This window comes from Leptonychotes weddellii, chromosome 9 (assembly GCF_054177405.1).
Source record: "Leptonychotes weddellii isolate Sample4059 chromosome 9, ASM5417740v2, whole genome shotgun sequence".
NCBI lineage: Eukaryota > Metazoa > Chordata > Mammalia > Carnivora > Phocidae > Leptonychotes > Leptonychotes weddellii.
This window is the reverse complement of record NC_138377.1, coordinates 105,459,937-105,478,479: the sequence shown is the minus strand read 5'-3', so window position 1 is coordinate 105,478,479 and position 18,543 is coordinate 105,459,937. Positions and strand designations below refer to the sequence as shown.

At 34.8% G+C, this 18,543-nt stretch overlaps 1 non-coding gene across 1 annotated transcript; it reads right to left on the bottom strand.

The window, feature by feature from the left end:
- Positions 1-18,162: 18,162 nt before the first annotated feature.
- LOC115944445 (U6 spliceosomal RNA) lies at positions 18,163-18,270 on the bottom strand. The gene has a single exon (XR_004078999.1). It is a non-coding gene; the product is annotated as a U6 spliceosomal RNA (small nuclear RNA).
- Positions 18,271-18,543: the final 273 nt, after the last annotated feature.

Genomic DNA, 18,543 nt, shown 5'->3' with positions numbered 1-18,543 from the left:
AAATGTAAATTCAGAAAAATTAAAACAATTAGGAAGATATGCATTATATAACAATTGTATCAAAGATAATGTGTAGCCTAAAACAAGTATGTTGGCAGTCATACTGCTATTTATTTTCCTCATGACTTGTTGAGTCTTTAGCAATGTCAGACAATAGTGATTAGGAGAGGAAAAGGCCTTGGTAACTACTACAGAATTGCTTTTCAATAATGCAGTTTTTGATTCTTTGTCCAGCCTTATTTTACATTTTCTCCTGAGGATCTGAAACTCCTAAAACTTTCTTAATCTTTTCAGTGATGAGAAACTTTTTTTTCCTAAGAGAAATATCTTTGGAATAAATGGCTAACAAATTGAATTTTTCTACAGATGAAGCCCTTTTAATGTAATCAGTTCCAATGTAAGTGGAGGCTGCCATTGAAAGCCTAGCACATCAAGTAATCCTTGCATTACAGAAGAAGCTACAAAGTCAATTTTGATATGGAAATATTTGTTATAAAATTAAACTAGATCTTATTGCCAAGGAGATTTCTGTGACTGCTCAAATGTGTGTCACCCTTCTCACAACACATTTAATGGAAACACACCATTGCTCTCTAGCTTCATGAGTGAAAAGCAATCATTGCTCTACATTTCCATCAATGGTTCTACCTTTTTTCACATCTGGTCTGCCATATGCAATTTATAGTATCCATGTAATCCCTTAGTCACTTCTGTAACTTTCAATTCAGCATGTAAACACACTTGGTTCTGAATGGGCTTCTTCCTTTTTCTCTTGGCTCCTGGGGTGGCCCGAGATCTGGAGCTGTATTGTCCCAACAGTGTGGGAGGATGAGACTATGAGCCCACAGTAACAGTCTCATTTTTCATGGGCTGGCAAAATACTACCACAGAAAGTGTTGACTGATAACAAAACGTGCTTTTTCCGCTTACTTTCTTAATGGCAGAGGTTAGGTGTATTAGGATGTTCAGACTCCCATAAGTTCAAAGGAGGTAGCCTTCTTTTTAGGAATTGTATCCCCTTGCCTGTGGCTGGTTTACATGAAGGCAAATGACTCAGTCTTTGCCAATGGGAAAGTTTTTTTGTGTCTTCTGCAAAACATTTGGCTCCTAATAAATACAATCCTTTCTTTATTCTATATTTTTATTTCTTTGTCATTCTGAAACCCTGAAGTATACTATCTAATCCATAATATCCCACCTTGCCAGATAGCTTCGGTCTGGATTAGTTGTTGTTTTGTTTTGTTTTGTTTTACAGATTTATTTATTTGAGAGAGAGAGAGAGCATGAGCACAAGTGGGGGAGGGGCAGAGGGAGAGGGAGAGAATCTCAAGCAGACTCCCCACTGAGCATGCAGCCGAGGCAGGGGGACCCACGACCCTGAGATCACAACTTGAGCCAAAACCAAGAGCTGGACACTCAACCTGCTGAGCCACCCAGGCACCCCTGCATCTGTTGTTTTTTATGACTGTTGCAAAGCCGTGATCACAGGACTTCTGATGTTGCCTTAGTGGGTTAGATACAGTTCTGTGAGTCTCAGGGTTTCTTTTTTCTTTATTTACTTACCAATTTTACAGAAGTACATGCTCAAGTAAATTCCTCAAAAGGGCATATGGAAGGTGTATTTGGTAGGATGGTTTAGATTACTACTAGCAAATTTTGAGGGAAAAAGGAGAATTTACTAATTATTTACTTAAAGAGTGTGTAAGTGGGTAGGTGGGAGACACATTTGATCAGGATCCTGGTGCAGTTACTCTGGGAGTCTCTCTATTCTACTCGCATTCAGATGTTTCTGTTCTCAGGCTGACTATCCTCATGGAAGTAAATTGAATGGAGCACCCCAGGTTTCACATATGTACACTTTCCCATCTAAAAGAGAATAAGAGGGTCTCAGCCACTCTGAGGGTCCTTACACCAGAATCAATCTGCAGTAAGGTGAGGGAACATGTTCCTTTCTTTCCCACCCTTTCAATGTAATTATGTCATTTATTTGTAATAGAGTCAGATTCTTTTCTCACAGTCTGCATTCCATCTTGGCTTTCATCAATATGCTGGTTGATCTTTAAATTTTTGAATGAAATAAAAATTCACTCTTTGTGGTATAAGTTCTATGGTTTTTGCAGACACATAGATTTATATACCCATCAGCAATGTACCATACAGAACAGTTAATCACCGCCCCCCAATTTGTTTGTTGTTAACCCCTCCTTCACTTCCAACGCCAGGCAACTACTGATCTGTTCTCGGATGGTATAGTATTGCCTCTTCCAAAATGTCGTATAAATTGAAACAAACCATATAGAGTGTCTTGGATTTGGTTTCTTTCCTTAGCAAAATTCACTAAAGATTCATCCATGTCCTATGAATCAATACATTGTTTCTTTTTACAACTGAGTAGTGCTCCATTTTATGGATGTACCACAGGTTGTTTATTCATTCTCCCTAAGAGGACATCTGGGTTGTTTCCATCTTTGGCAACCATGAATAAAGCTGCTAATCCCCAATCATGTACAGGGTTTTGTATGAATATAAGTTCATTCCACTTGCATAAATACCTGGAAGTGATTCCTTTATTATATAGTAAATGTATGTTTAATTTTATAAGACTCTGCCAAACTGTTTTCCAAATGGCCTTCCAAATAGTAAAGTATGAGATCCAGTTTCTCTGCATCCTCACTAGGACTTCTTATTTCTAGTTTTTGTTTTTAAATTTTAGCCAGTTTAATACACATGTATTGTATCACATGGTAGTTTACTGTGTATTTTTTTTTCTAATGACAAATAATGTTGAGCATCTTTTCTGATTCTTATTGATCATTCATATGTCTTCTTTGGTAAAATGTCTAATTAGGTCATCTGTCCATTTTTAAAAATTTTGTTGTTTGTTTTCTTATTGTTAAGTTCTGAGAGTTCTTTATATATTCTGGATATATTCTGGATCTGATAAAGTCCTTAATCAAATATGTAATTTAAAAATATTTTCTTTCAGCTTGTAGCTGGTCCATTGTTTTAACAGTGTTTTACAAAGAGTATAAATTTTTACTTTTGCTGAAGGCTAATTTATCAATTTGTCCTTTTATGAATTATGCCTTCAATGTAATTTCTAAAATTTATTTTTCTAAAACTGAACACATATTTTCTCCTTTTTTCTTCTAGAAGTTTTATCATTTTATGTTTTATATTCATATCCATGATCCATTTTGAATTAATCTTGTAAAAGATATGAAATATGTGTCAAGGTTCAAGGGTTTGAGTAAAGAGGACCTATTGTTCAAGTAACATTTGTAAGAAATATTCTGTCTCATATTGAATTGTTTTTGCAATATTGTCAAAAGTTAGTTGACCTGATTTGTGTTGGTATATTTCTAGATTTTCTACTCTGACTCATTGATCTGTGATTTAAGTTCTCATCTTTTCCACACTCCTAACTACTGTAGTTTTATTATAAATCTTGAAATCAAGTAGTATGAATACTCCAAATTTTCATTTTTCAAAATTGTCTTGGCCATTGTATACATTTATATATTTTAGCCCTACCAAAACACTTGCTCAGATTTTGATTGGAATTATATTTCATCTATAGATAAAATTAAGAATTGACATTTTAGTAATATTGAGACTTCCAATCCATAAACATTAGATATCACCATTTATTTATGAATTCTTTCATTTCTTCCATCAATGTTTTATAAGTGTAGTTTCTGCATATATTTTGTTAGATATGTACTAAAGTAATTTATTGCAGGTGATATTTTAAAGATTTATTGATTTATTTATTTATTCATATGTGAGAGAGAGAGAGAGAGAGAGAGCAAGCATGGGGGGATGGGCAGAGGGAGAGGAAGAGAGAATCCCAAGCAGACTCCGGGCTGAGCAGTAGCCTGACATGGGGCTGGATCTCATGACCCTGAGATTACAACCTGAGCTAAAATCAAGAATCAGATGCTTAACCAACTGCACCACCCAGGCACCCCGCAGATGACATTTTTAAAATTCAAATCTAATTGCTAATTGCTATTCTATAGAAATAATATTGACTTTTAAATAATGACCTTAATTCTTGAGACCCTGATAAACTCACTTATTCTAGGGGATTTTTTGTACATTCCTCCTAGTTTTCTAGACAATTATATCACATGATTTTTTTTTTCATTTATAATATGTAGGTCTATTCTTGAGTTACTGCACTGGTTAGGAGTTCCAGGACAATGTTGTTTAGGAGTATGTGAAAGAGCCTTCTTTCCATCTTTCCACTGTGAGAATGTAAGCATTCATTCTCTCACCTTTATGATTGATGTTAGTTGTAGGTCTTTTGTAGATGTTCTTGACCAGGTGAAGGAAGTGCCCTTCTATTTGCAGTTTTCTAAGAGTGTTTTATTCATATAAAATTTATGTAACATGGAATTTATTATTTTATTTTAAAGTATACAACTTAGTGGATTTTAGTGTTCTTCACAATGTTGTATCCCTTAATTACCATCAAATCCAGAATACTTCCACATCCCCAAAATAAACTCATCCTTCCCAATTTCCCCCTTCCCACCTCCTGGCAACTACTAATCTATTTCTTGTTTCTGTGGATTTGCCTATCTTGGACATTTCATATAAATGGAACCATAAAATATGTGGGTTTTTTGTGTGTTCAGTTTCTTTCACCTAACATTATATTTCATTTTCATCCTAACTGTAGCATGTATCAGTAATTCATTGCTTTTTGCAGCTAAATAATATTCCATTTTGGGGCATACCACATTTTGTTTATCTAGTCATCAGTTGATGGGCATTTGGATTGTTTCTACTCTTTGGCTGTTGTGAATACTTCTGCTGTGAATAGTCACATACATGTTTTTGTGTCAAAATAAGTTTTCAATTCTTTTGAATATACACCTTGGAATGGAGTTGTTGGATCATATCCTAATGCTATCATTATCTTTTTGAGGAACTGCCAAACTGTTTTCCACAGTGGCTACATCATTTTACATTTCTACCAGCAATGTGTAAGTGTTCCAATTTCTCTATGTCCTAAACAACATTGTTATTTGTCTTTTTAATATTTTTTTAGATATCACATTGGGTATAAAGTGGTACATTACTGTAGTTATTTCATTTCTCTAATGAATAGTGATGTTGAGCATCTTTTCATGAGCTTGTTAGCCATTTGTATAAATTCTTTGGCGTAATGTCTATTTGAATCCTTAGCCTATTAAAAAATTAGGTTATTAATCATTTTATTGTTGAGGTGTAAGGTTTTTTTAATATATTCTGGATGCTAGATGCTTACCAGATATATGATTTGCAGATATTTTCCCCCACATAATGGGTCTTTTCACTTTCTTGATAGTACACTATGATGCACAAAATTTTTCTTTTTTTTAAATTTAATTTCAAGTTAGTTAACATACAGTGCAGCACTGGATAAGGAGCAGAATCCAGTGATTTATCACCCAATACAACACCCAGTGCTTTTTCCAATTAATCTATTTTTTTCCCCTTTCCTTCTTTAAGAAACTTTTGCCTAATTCAAGGTCACAAACATTTACACCTATGTTTCCTTCTAAAAGTTTAATAGTTTTATCTCCTGTATTTAGGTTTAATACATTTTGAGTTAATTTTTGTATCTGGTGTGAACCAAATTCATTCTTTTACATTTGGTATCCAATTATCCTAGAACCATTTTGTGAAAAGATTTTTTTTTCTTACTAAATTCCCTTGGCATTCTTGTCAAATATCAATTGACCAAACCCAAAATGGCCACATGAGAGACCCCAGCCTCTCTCCTTCCACAAAGATCAACAATTAGACAGCTATTTATAAACAAAAACAGCTCTTAGAGAGCTCTGGAGTCCCCTTACACCCCAGTAATACAGTCGAACAACAAAACAAATAATAACTGCACAAAAAAAGAAGGAAGAACACCTTAATTTTCTCTGCATCATCCCATTCCCCAGGCCTGCATTGTTCAGTGCCAAGAGGCAACTCCTAAACTAGAAAGAATTCCACTTGTCAGGAAAAGAAGGGCTGAGTAAGCAACCAGCTTCCCCAGCATTTGGGGCGCTACATGAAGGACCTTCTTCAGTTTCACCCCACCCAGCAACTGGTAGAGCTCAGACATACAGAGACAGCTGCAAACAAAAAAGAAGAGCAAGAGCTACCTATATGAGTCATGCAGTGCAGGTCAACCATGGTTACCAGTGACCTGCTCTACAGATGACCCTAGCAACTATTAACAGTGAAGAAACCAAGGGCTAGCACACCCCCAGGGACCCCCTGCAGATACCATTTTTGCCCCACAGATATTCATGATCACAGACAGCAGCCACCTGACTCCTTTTAGGCTTCCCCTCCTCATCACTGCCAGATCTGGGACCCACACTAGCAGTCAGCCCAGGCCTCTGAAACTGTGTGAGTGTAGAGCCTAGATCCCAGCAGTTGTTCCTCACCAATGTGCATACAATGGAGCCTAGCCTCTCCAGCTGCAGCATACCTGCATGACTCTAGCCTCCACTGCTATGTACCCATTGGGAGACCATGCAGCCATAAGAGTACATGCTCATAGCCAAGACCTTCACAGCCCAAATCCAGCCTTGTCTGCTGTCACTAGCTGACACCCTGGATCTGATCTGTAACTAGTCTTTCCAGCTAGACACCTGCATGACCTCAGCCTGAATCTAGATGCTGGCCTCCCCTGCTGTGCACCCATGGCGACACCCAACATAGAGTACACCACAGCCAGGGCACCCACAGTTGCCAGTGTGCCTGTGCTTGCAGTTGGCCCTGGCCTTCGCTGGGCCTTGACTCCCACCACTATGTGTGTCTCTGCAAATGGACCCTGCCAATACAGAGGACCTGCAGCTGGCTCCTGCAGCTGAGTGTGTGCATACTGTTTGCTCTGGCCACAATTGATGCCTGCACTAGTCCCTAGATACTGGACCTAAAGGCACTCAGGAGGACCCCAATAGTCTGTATAGCCACTTTTTGGACTCCTCACAGCTCTAGCTAAAGACCATTTAGTTGTCAATACTGTGTATCTTAGAAGTCTGAACTGATAAGACCTCACGCCTTCCTGGACCCAGACCTGCTTACATGCCCTGGACTTGGTGCCATGCCACACCAAAGTTAGTCCATAAAATGTAGAAAAGTAACTTCTTCAAATGCACAGACTCCTCTGCAAGGCTACAGGTAACATGAAGAATCAGGGAAAAATAACACCACCAAAGGAATACAGTAACTTCCAGTAACTAATCCAAAGAAATAGAGATACATGAATTGCCTGATAGTGATGTCAAAATAATTTTTCTAACGATGCTCAAAGAGCTACAAAAAAGCAGATGAATAATTTAATGATACCAGGCAAACCACAAAAACAAAATAAGAAGTTAAACAAGGAAAAAACAGAAAAGATCCAAGCAGAAAAATCAGTGAACTCAAAGACAGATCAATTGAAATTATACAATCAGAGGATCAAAAAGGAATAAAAAATGAAAAGTGAAGATTCAGTGCAATCCCTATAAAAAGTCCAAAGACATTTTCATAGAAATAGAAAAAAACAATTCTAAAATTCATATGGGACCACAGAAGACCCTGAATAGTCAAAATAGGGAAAAAACAAAGCTGGAAGCATCATACTTCATGATTCAAGCTATATTACAAAGCTATATAATCAAAGATTATGGTACTGACTTAAAAACAGATACATAGACCAATGGAACAGAATTGAGAGCACAGAAATAAAGCCACATATATATGGCCAATTAGTAATTAACAATGGAGCCAAGAATACTCAATGAAGAAAGGATAGTTTCTTTAACAAATGCTGTTGGGGAAGCTGGATATCCACATGAAAAATAATGAAATTAGCCCTCTGTCTTACACCACTCACAGAAATTAACTCAAATTGGATTTAGGACTTAAACATAAGACCTGAAACCATAAAAATTCTAGAAAAAAACAGAAAAAATTCCTTGACATCAGTCTTGGCACCAGACTTTTTTGGATATTATATCCAAAGTACAAGCAGCAAAAGCAAAAATAAATGAGACAACATCAAAGAAAAATGTTTTATACATAAGGAGAAACCATCAACAAAATGCACAGGTAGCCTAGAACAGGAGAGAACATTTGCAAAGGATATATCAGGAAAGGGGTTAATATCCAAATTCCATAAAGAACTCATACAACTGAATAACAAGAAAAGAAACAATCCAATTAAAACTAGACAGAGGAACTGAATAGACATTTTTCCAAAGAAAGTGGCCAACAAGTACAAGAAAAGGTGCTCAATATTATTAATCACCTGGGAAATATAAATCAAAACCATAATGAGACATCACTTCATATCTGTTAGAATACTGTTATCAAAAAGACAAGAAATAGCAAATACTGGAGAGGATGTGAGGAAGAGGGAACCCTTGTGCACTGTTGGTAACAAAATTGGTGTAGCCACTATGGAAAACAGTAAAAAGGTTCCTCAAAAAATTAAAAATAGAACTGCATATGACCTAGTAATTCCACTTACAGGTATTTACCTGAAGAAAATGAAATCACTATATTGGTATCTGCACCTTTATGTTCACTGCAGCATTATCTGCAATATTCAAGACATGGAAACAACCTAAGTATCCATTGATGGATAATTCAATTTAAAAATGTGGTATATATACCATAAAAAGAAGGAAATCCTGCCATTTGAAAGTGTTTTTTCTTGCCTTCATATATACCTGATATTTTTTGTTGTTGACAGCTGTATATTTTGTATAAGACTTAAATATGAAAAAACAGTTTTCAAACCTAGACTTGGGTATGCCTTTTCTTCATCTAGGGCTTTATGATAGGGTTTCAATTAAACTAGTCGAGTTCAGCTCTGTTTGAGGTTTGTTCTTACATTTCCTTTCAGTTGCCACAGGCTTCAGATTCTTCTAGAGACATCTTATGTTTAGAGTAAAGGCTGGCTTGCCAGAGGTGTGTTTTCCACACTCCCACACCTCTCATGACTCCTCCATCCTTGGCTTTAAGCTCCTTTTGCACTGGGATTCAGAAAGGCTCAGCCCTTGCGGATTACTTTTTACATAATGTTTATTTTCCTGGTTTTGAGGGTGGAAGGTATTTTTTTTTATTGTCTTAAGTCTCAGTCTTACTATTTATTTATGACTCTGTATTTAATGTGTTTTTCAAAATATTGTAAGGGGTTTCTCTTTTAAATTTTATTTTTTTTCAGTTGTTGGTATATAATCATTACAACTTACTTTTCTATACTGAACTGCTATCCAGATTGCTAAATTACCTTATTAATTTTAGTAATCTCCCTCTCCATTATTTTTTTTGGCTTTTTTATGTACATGATCATGTTAATTCTTCCTTTATAGTCCTTATATTTTTTCCCTTCACCTTATTGCTGTAGTCATAACTTCCAGGTGAGTGTTGAATAGAAATAGTGATTTTTTGTTGTTGTTTTCTTCTCAAGCATGGATAATATGGCAAGAAGTACACTTAAGTGTATAAGAAATTGGCATACTGTGTAATAAAGTGATTGTATGATTTTACATTCCTAACAGTAATAAATGAGAGCTCCATTTCTTCCACAATCTCACTAACACACGAGTCTTTTTAATGCAAACTATTCTAAAAAGTGTGTAGTGGTATCTCATTGTGGTTTTAATTTTTATTTCTTTAAATAAGCTGTAATTTTGAACATCTTTTCATGTGTTTACATTCTTTGGTGAAGTACCTGTTTAAAGATTTTGCCAATTATTTTGACTGGTTTCTCATTATTGAGTTTTAAAAGGTCTTTATATATTTTTCTTGTAAGTTTTTAATAAAATACATTCTTTGAAAATATTTTCTCCAATTCTGAGGATTCTCTTTTAATTTTCTTAAAAATGTCTTTCAAAGAGAAGCTTTTGTTTGTATGAAATCCATTCATCAAATTTTTTTTCTATTATGGACCATGCTGTTACTGTCATATCAGAGATACCTTGGCCTCCCCCAAGGTCAGTACAAAAGCTTTCTCCTATGTTTTCTTGTGGAAGCTATAGAGTTTTAGGTTTCATATTTAAATCTGTGATTCATTCTTAGTTAATTTTCATATATAGCATAAAGATAGAAGTTTGTTTCTACACTTAGATATCTAATTGTTCTGCAATATTTTTGAAAAGATAATCCTTTCTCTACTGATTTGCCTTTGTGTTTTCTTTTTTTTTTTTTTTTAAAGACTTTATTCATTTATTCATTTGATAGAATGAGAGAGAGAGAGCATGAGATGGGGGAAGGCCAGAGGGAGAAGCAGACTCCCCGCCGAGCAGGGAGCCCGATGCGGGACTCGATCCCGGGACTCCAGGACCATGACCTGAGCCGAAGGCAGTCGCTTAACCAACTGAGCCACCCAGGCGCCCTGTGTTTTCTTTTTATTTGTTAATAAAGTTTATTTACCAAGAGGTTGTTTATAATAATATTTCAAAAGTGAAAACTGCAGTAGAAAAAGAATTTTAGGGCATAAAATTTCAGAGCTATTGCTCTACAGGCACTTTTATTTTTAAAAATTTTTTTTATTATGTTCAGTTAGCCAACATATAGTACATCATTAAATTTTGATATAGTGTTCAATGGCTCAATAGTTGTGTATAACACCCAGTGCTCATCACAACGAGTGCCCTCCTTAATACCACCATTATTGTTCAACACAATACTAGAAGTCCTAGCCTCAGCCATTGGACAACAAAAAGAAATAAAAGGCATTCAAATTGGCAAAGAAGTCAAATTCTCCCTCTTCGCAGACGATATGATATTTTATTTGGAAAACCCAGAAACTCCACCCCCAAGTTACTAGAACCCATACAGCAATTCAGCAATGTGGCAGGATACAAAATCAATGCACAGAAATCAGTTGCCTTGTGTTTTCATTAAGAATTATTTGTCAAAAAAAAATTCATTTTTCCATGTATGCATGTGTCTATTTACAGACTTTCTGTTCTATTACTTTGATGTAATTTTCTGTCTCCTCACAAATACCACATTGTCTTGATTATTAAAGTTTTATGAGTCTTGAAATCAAGTCATATTAGTCTTCCACCTTTAATCTTATTTTTCAAAATTATTGGCTTTGCATTCCATAGGAAATTTAATATTACTTTGTCAATTTCTACAAAGAACATGAGGAGATTTTCATTGTGATTGCTTTCATTCTAAGATCAATTTTAGGAGTCTTCTGACCCATTTATTTAGTTCCTCTAAGATTTCTATCAACAATATTTGTGGTTTTCAGTGTATATAGTTTTACATATTTTGTCAAATTTGTCTGAAGTATTTCATAGGTTTTGATACTATTTAAAAGTTGAGTTTTATTTTATATCTCAATTTTAATCAGTCATTATCAGTAGAAACAAAAAAGTTTTTTTATATTCATATATCCTTCAATCTCATTAAACTCTCTTAAGATATCTAGTAGATTTTTGAGGATCACATTATCCCATATAAATAATCCTGTATCTATAATGATGATTATACTTCTTCCTTTCAAATTTGATGAATTTGAATTTCATTTTTTAGCCTTACTGTAAGTGATTAGAATCTTCATTATAATGTTTAACAGAAGTGGTAAGAGTAGGTAGGCTTGAATTTATCCTAATTTGAGGAGTCAAACATTCAGTCTTTCACTATTGTGATGTGAGGTCTGTAGCTTTTTGGTAGATGTCCTTTTTCAGGAAAGGAAATTCCCTCTAATTATTTTTGTTTTGCTGAAATTTTTAGTCGGAATGGATGTAAATTTTGTTCAAGTGCTTTTTCTCCATCTATTGAGTTCATCATATTGTTTTTCTCTTTTTATTTGTTAATATGATGATTTAAATTGAATGATTTAGAACAGTGGTCAGCAAACTATAGCCCAAGGTCCTGCTGCCTGTTTTTGTGAATTTTTTTTTTTTTATTTTAGGGACACAGCCATGCCATCCATTTATGTATTGTATATAGCTATTTTCATGCTACAGTGGAAGAATTGAAAAGTTGTGACAAAGACTATATAGCCATAACCTAATATATTTATTAGCTGGCCTTTAAAAGAAATAATTTGCTGATCCCTTATTTAGAATAATAAAACAACCTTGCATTTCTGTTATAAACTGTACTTGATAATGATGTATTACCCTCTTTATATATATTGCTAAATATAATCTTCTAAAATTTAGTTTAGGGGGTGCCTGGGTGGCTCAGTCATTGGGCGTCTGCCTTCGGCTCAGGTCATGGTCCCAGGGTCCTGGGATCGAGCCCCGCATCGGGCTCCCTGCTCTGCGGGGAGCCTGCTTCTCCCTCTCCCATTCCCCCTGCTTCTGTTCCCTCTCTCACTATGTATCTCTCAGTCAAATAAATAAATAAAATCGTTAAAAAAAAAAATTAAAAAAAATAAATAAATAAAATTTAGTTTAGGACATTTGTATCTATATTAATGAGGAATATTGGTTTATAGTTTTCTTACTTTGTAATGCCATTTTCTGGTTTTCAATATCATGGTAAAGTTGACTTTATAGAATGATTTGGGAAACATTCCCTGCTCCTCAATGTTTGAAAGATTTTGTGTAGAATTTGTATTTTTTTTAAAGTTATTGGTAAAATACACAAGTGAAGCTCTGAACCTGGAGTGCTTGTTTGTTTGTTTGTTTGTTTGTTGAGGGGAGAAGATTTTTAACTACAAACTCTTTTTCTTCAGTACAGACAAGGCTATTCACATTCTCCATTTTATCCTGGTTTAGCCTTGTATGTCTTTAAAGGAATTTAAAATGCCAAGTTCATTGGCATGAAGTTGTTCTTAATATGTTTTTACTATCCTTTAATATCTATAGATTCTATATTGCTAATTTCTCTGCTTTGGTCTCTCCAGATTTTGGGCTCCATCTCCTCAACTCAAAACACTGGGTGTTATATGCAACTGATGAATCGTTGAACACTATATCAAAAACTAATGATGTACTATATGTTGGCTAATTGGACATAATAATAAAAAAATAAAAAATAAAAAATAAAAAATAAATTTTCCTAGTTCTCTTAACAACTCTGTCAAGGCATTGACAGTAGGAGCAATTATAAGCTTACCCTGTGTGGGTTTTTTTCTTGTTTTTTCTTTTTTTTTTAAGATTTTATTTATTTATTTACAGAGAAAGCAAGAGAGCACAAGCCAGGGGAGCAACAGAGGGAGAGGGAAAAGCAGGCTCCCCAATGCAGGGCTGGATCCCCTTCCCAGGGCCCTGGGATCATGACTTGAGCCAAAGGGGGACACTTAACTGAGTGAGCCACCCAGGCGCCCCCCCCCCGTCCCATGTATTTTCTATCTCTCAGCAATTACTTCCTTTATTATCTAATTTCAGTGTCTTAAAAGTCATTGTTTTATACTTTTCTGTCTGATTTTCCTTTGTTTCAGATAAGAGGTTAAATCCAGTCTTTAAAACTCTTTCTTGACTGGAAACAGAAATTCCCTGATTTGATTATTGATCTTTAACTTTTCTTGTTTTTTTATGCATTTTAGATGATCTATTCTCTATCAGCATAGCTTCAGTTACATATCATAAATTTGATATCTTTTATTTATATTATCATTTGGTTCATATTTTAAAATTTTCCATTGTTATTTTTTATTTCCCTCATGCATTATTTAAAAGCACTGTCTTAATTCCCAAATGGGTAACTACATTCTAGTCATTTGTGAGCAGAGGGAAGGTAGGAGAGGAGGATTGTTGATAATCTAAATTTAATTTCACTGAGGTAAAAAAATGTAAGATGTAGTTTTAATTCTTCTAAATGTATTAATACTTTCCTTAGCTCCCATTATATTTAATTTTAGTAAATGTTCTATGTATACCTAAAAATAGTGTATATTCTAGAATTTTTTTTTTTTAAGATTTTATTTACTTATTAGAAAGAAAGTGAAAGAGAGAGAGAGAGAGACCATGAGCAGGGGGAGGGGCAGAGGGAGAGGGAAAAGCAGACTCCCCACTGAGCAGGAAGCCCAATGCAGGGCTCAATCCAAGGACCCTGAGATCATGACCTGAGCCAAAGGCAGACGCTTACCCAACTGAGCCACCCAGGCACCCCATATTCTGGAATTGTTACATGCAGTGTTATATATATATATATGAATGTGGTCATTCTTCAAATCTGATATATTCTTCCTGACTTTTTTGACTGCTGCTTCTATTAGTTACTGTGCATTATGGTGCAGCATATGTTAAGTTTTAGGAAGTGCTCATTCATTCTTTCAACAAAAATTTAACGGATTTCTATTTGTGCCTATTTGTTCATTTTCCTCAGCAAAAGATCCTCCTAGTTTATACTTCTATGAAAATGTCTGGCTGTGGGCATGGGGCATAGGAGAAAAAAAGGTAGGGCTAGCTTTTTCATATACTTATTTCAACAAATCTCCCAGTTTCTGTCCCAGTTCTCATTCTTGCCTCTGTTATTTTTGCTTCCTGTGAGTCTGGAATCTCTTCTGTATCCATCAGACAATTGGCACCTTTGCCATTTCACTTTCTCAGTCTAGATAGTTGCTTTTTCTATGGTTCCATAACTCAAAAGTTTACATCTATCTTATTTTATCCAATTATCCCCCTTTGATGAATGTTTTCTGATGCCCAACTGTCTTAGGTAAGCTTTTTTGGCTTATACAATAAGGAATTACTATTTTACATAACAAGAATACTGGAGCAAGCGTTTCTCCAGGTTTGGCTTGTTGACAGTTCTCGCATCTTTCCGTCTGTCAACTGTGGTGTTCAAGCCATCTTCAGGCCAGTTCTCCTCAGGGCCACGGGATGGCTCTAAGAGATTCCATCATTACTTCATGGGAAGACCCAAGACATGGTTCCTGTGCCTCATTCACTATCACTGAATCTTTCAGTTATGGGACAATGGTGGTTGAGATGGAAAAGGATAGCTGTTGAGGAAGGAGAGAAAGAGAGTGGCTAGATCATGTAGGCTCATGGGGGTTGCATTTATATTTTCATTTTATTCTAACTGTAAAGGGAAGTCATAGGGAATGATAGCAATCACATAGGGATTGGTGTGATTTCTTTTTGTTTAGCTTTAAAATATCACACTGGGGGACCTGAGTGGCTCAGTCAGTTGGGCTTCTGTCTCTTGATTTCTACTCAGGTCATGATATTAGGGTCCTGGGACCAAGGCCCACATTGGGCTCTGTGCTCACCGGGGAGTCTGCTGAAGATTCTCTCTCCCTCTCCCTCCCCCTTTGCCCCTCCTCCCACTTGTGCTCTAATTCTCTCTCTCAAATAAATAAATAAATATTTTAAAAAAAACAAAATAAATATCACACTGGACTGTACATGGATGAGAGATTGATTATGGGATGACATATAAAGAAAATAGTAGAGAAACTTTTAGGCATAATAATCTAGGAGAGCTAAAACTAATATTAAATAATATATTTCTGTCCCCTGAATATAAATTAATACCAACAGAAAGTGACATTTTGCAAGTTTAATTCATTCTCCAAAAAGAACATTTTTCTCTGTATGGCTGTAAGCATTTTTTTTCCTTCATCTTTCTTCTTATGTTCTGTTAAAATAAATGCCAAAAATCATAGCAAAGTATACAAACAGTCACATATATGAAAGTTCCAATGTCAGTGCTTCAGAAAGGGTTTGCAAGTCCACAAAATTAAAAGCAGAACTTCCTCTCCTTTTTAACTAGTGTGCTGCCTAATATATGTTGCAACTTATTGCAGAGTATGTCCCATACCTTGTAGATGAAAGCAGAAGTGTTATACAGAACTATAACACTATAATTTAGTGTTTGCTAATCTATTTAGACATAGTAAATAAGACCTATGAAAATTGACATAGTTTCAATGTGTTTTTCCATCCAGATGTATCTATTCTCTCTTTTTTTTCAAGTCTTCTCATTCAATGACATTTCAATAAATGTCATCATTCAATGATATTTTGTGATTATCTTCATTAAGGTGCTACAGAGTACTTACATTTACTCTAAGGTATTTTGTTAATTGATTGTCTAATGTGAAAGGACATTATTTTTGTATTTTTATATTCTTCTTGATGATTTAAAAGGCTTCCATTGGAACATATATTAAGTAAGCAGCTAAGCATCTTTGTAAACTGTTAAAAATAATTTCTAATATCTGCTCAGGTTTCTATGTATGTATTATAGTACTTGAAAATAATGATACTTTTGTCCTTTCTTTCTTTGCTTGCCTTATTTCTCTGGAGAAAGCACCCAAAATAATACTAGTGAGGATATCTTTAATGTGACTACATAAAAATGGCAATTTTGTATGGCTTAAATTTAAATATTAAGAATTTCATTAAATATGCTAGACTAAAAAATCCACTTAAAAGACAGTGATTCTCAGATTTATTAGATTTTTTTTACAATATTGAATATTTTTACTCAAAAAAGACAATTTCATGTCTGAGTCATCTTTTTTTTTTTTTTAAAGATTTTATTTATTTATATGACAGAGAGAGACAGCGAGAACAGGAACACAAGCAGGGGGAGTGGGAGAGGGAGAAGCAGGCTTCCCGCCGAGCAGGGAGCCCAATGTGGGACTCGATCTCAGGACCCTGGGATCATGACCTGAGCCGAAGGCAGATGCTTAACGACTGAGCCACCCAGGCGCCCCATGTCTGAGTCATCTTAATAGAAAGATACACAACTAATGAATCACTGAACACTACATGAAGAACTAATGATATACTATATGCTGGCTAACTGAACATAATAAAAAAAAGATGAAAAATAATAAGGAAAAATATATCTGAAATGGTACCCCAAAGGGAAAGTGATATAGCTATACTTTAACAAAATTGGTAAGACTTTAATAAACTTTAAGGCAATATCATTACTTGGGATCAAATGGATACTATAGAATGAAAAAGTGTCCAATTCACTAAAAAAGACTCTTTGAAACATTTATTTGTAAAAACAAACAAACAAAACAGACAAAATAACAGTGAAGTTGAAGAAAATTTGAGCAGTACTATTAAAAAAACTGACCTTATATAAGGACATTAATTCACCCAATGAATACAGAATACATGTTTTTGCAAGACTATGTAAAATATTTACAAATGTAATGTTGTCTTAAAGCCTAGCTCAATAAATTTCAAAGGAATGAAATAATATAAAGCATGTTTCTTAAATAAAATACAATTAATTTAGAAATCAATGACAAAAGATTTTCTTGAAAATTAACTCATGGATCAGAGAAAATATAAGGATTTTGAAAAATTTGAAGCAAACTCTAAAAATCTATATATCAAATTGTGGGATAGAGCTAAAAATTATTAGAAGAAAAGTTACCACAAATACTTACATTTGAAAAGAAAAAAGACTGAAAAATTATTAACTAAATGTACATTCCATGAACGTAGAGAAAAAATCCAATTTGAAAAAGTAGAAGATAAAAATAATGAGGGATTATAGCAGAGATCAAATAAATAGAAAACAAACATATAATAAAGATAATTATTAGCAAGGCCAAAGTTTATTATTTGAAAAGACAAATAAAAAATGATGAAACTCTTGGTGAGATTTCAGTAAGAATAAAAATACATCACACACAGTCAATATTTAGAAATAAAATATGAAGTATCACTACAGATATTGAAGAAATTTAAAAAATAAGATGTTATCATAAAAATCTTTGTTCTAATTCTGCAAAAATTGAGATATACTTTTATTTATTTAATTTACAATTTCTTGAAGAAAATAATCTTACCAAAACAGACCCCAGAAGAAATAGAGAAATTCTGGGTGCAAGAGTGTGCCTTGAGCCATGAACTTGAGAGCTACCCTGAATCATTGCTGCTTCCACATAAGGTTCTTCTAATAAAACAAAGCAAGGACTTGGGAACATATCTATATTAACATAATAGCATGCCACCAAATAATAAAACCTGCCAGTGACAAAAAGAAATATAAAATGTGAAATGTAAAAATGTGATGAAAAAGGTGACACTGTGAGTGCCCCTTCTCCACCATCTTTGGCATCTACCTGCCCCACTTTCAGCATTTCCATGTCATTGCCAAGGACATTTTCTGGCTGCTAGAGTTCGACTTCTCTACTTCCAGAGTTGGAGAAATGCCTTAGAATGAAAGCTCTCCTGGAGCAAACCTCAATCAATAATGGAAATTTTAAAATACCTAGTTCAAACACCCTTTATGGAGTGCATCACAAATTTGCAAGCCATCCTTGTGCAGGGGCCACACTAAACTTCTCTGTATCATTCCAATTTTTAGTATAGGTGATGCTGAAGTAAGCATGCTCAAATGCCCAATCATTCTGGACAGCATCTTTGCTTTAGTGTCTGAAGTTCTCCAGGAAGACTATGCTCTAGTTACCCAGAAAGGTAACATTATTGATAATGTACTCAATTGCCTGTCTTTCCTTCCTTTGCCTCAGTTACTTCCATCATCCCCCCATGTGTTTCCTCCATATTTCAAATAAACTATTTCACCTGAATCCTCTTCTCATGGTCTCCTTCTGGGAAAACCAAAACTAAAGACAAAAACTCTAGTTTAATATTTCAAAAGCAT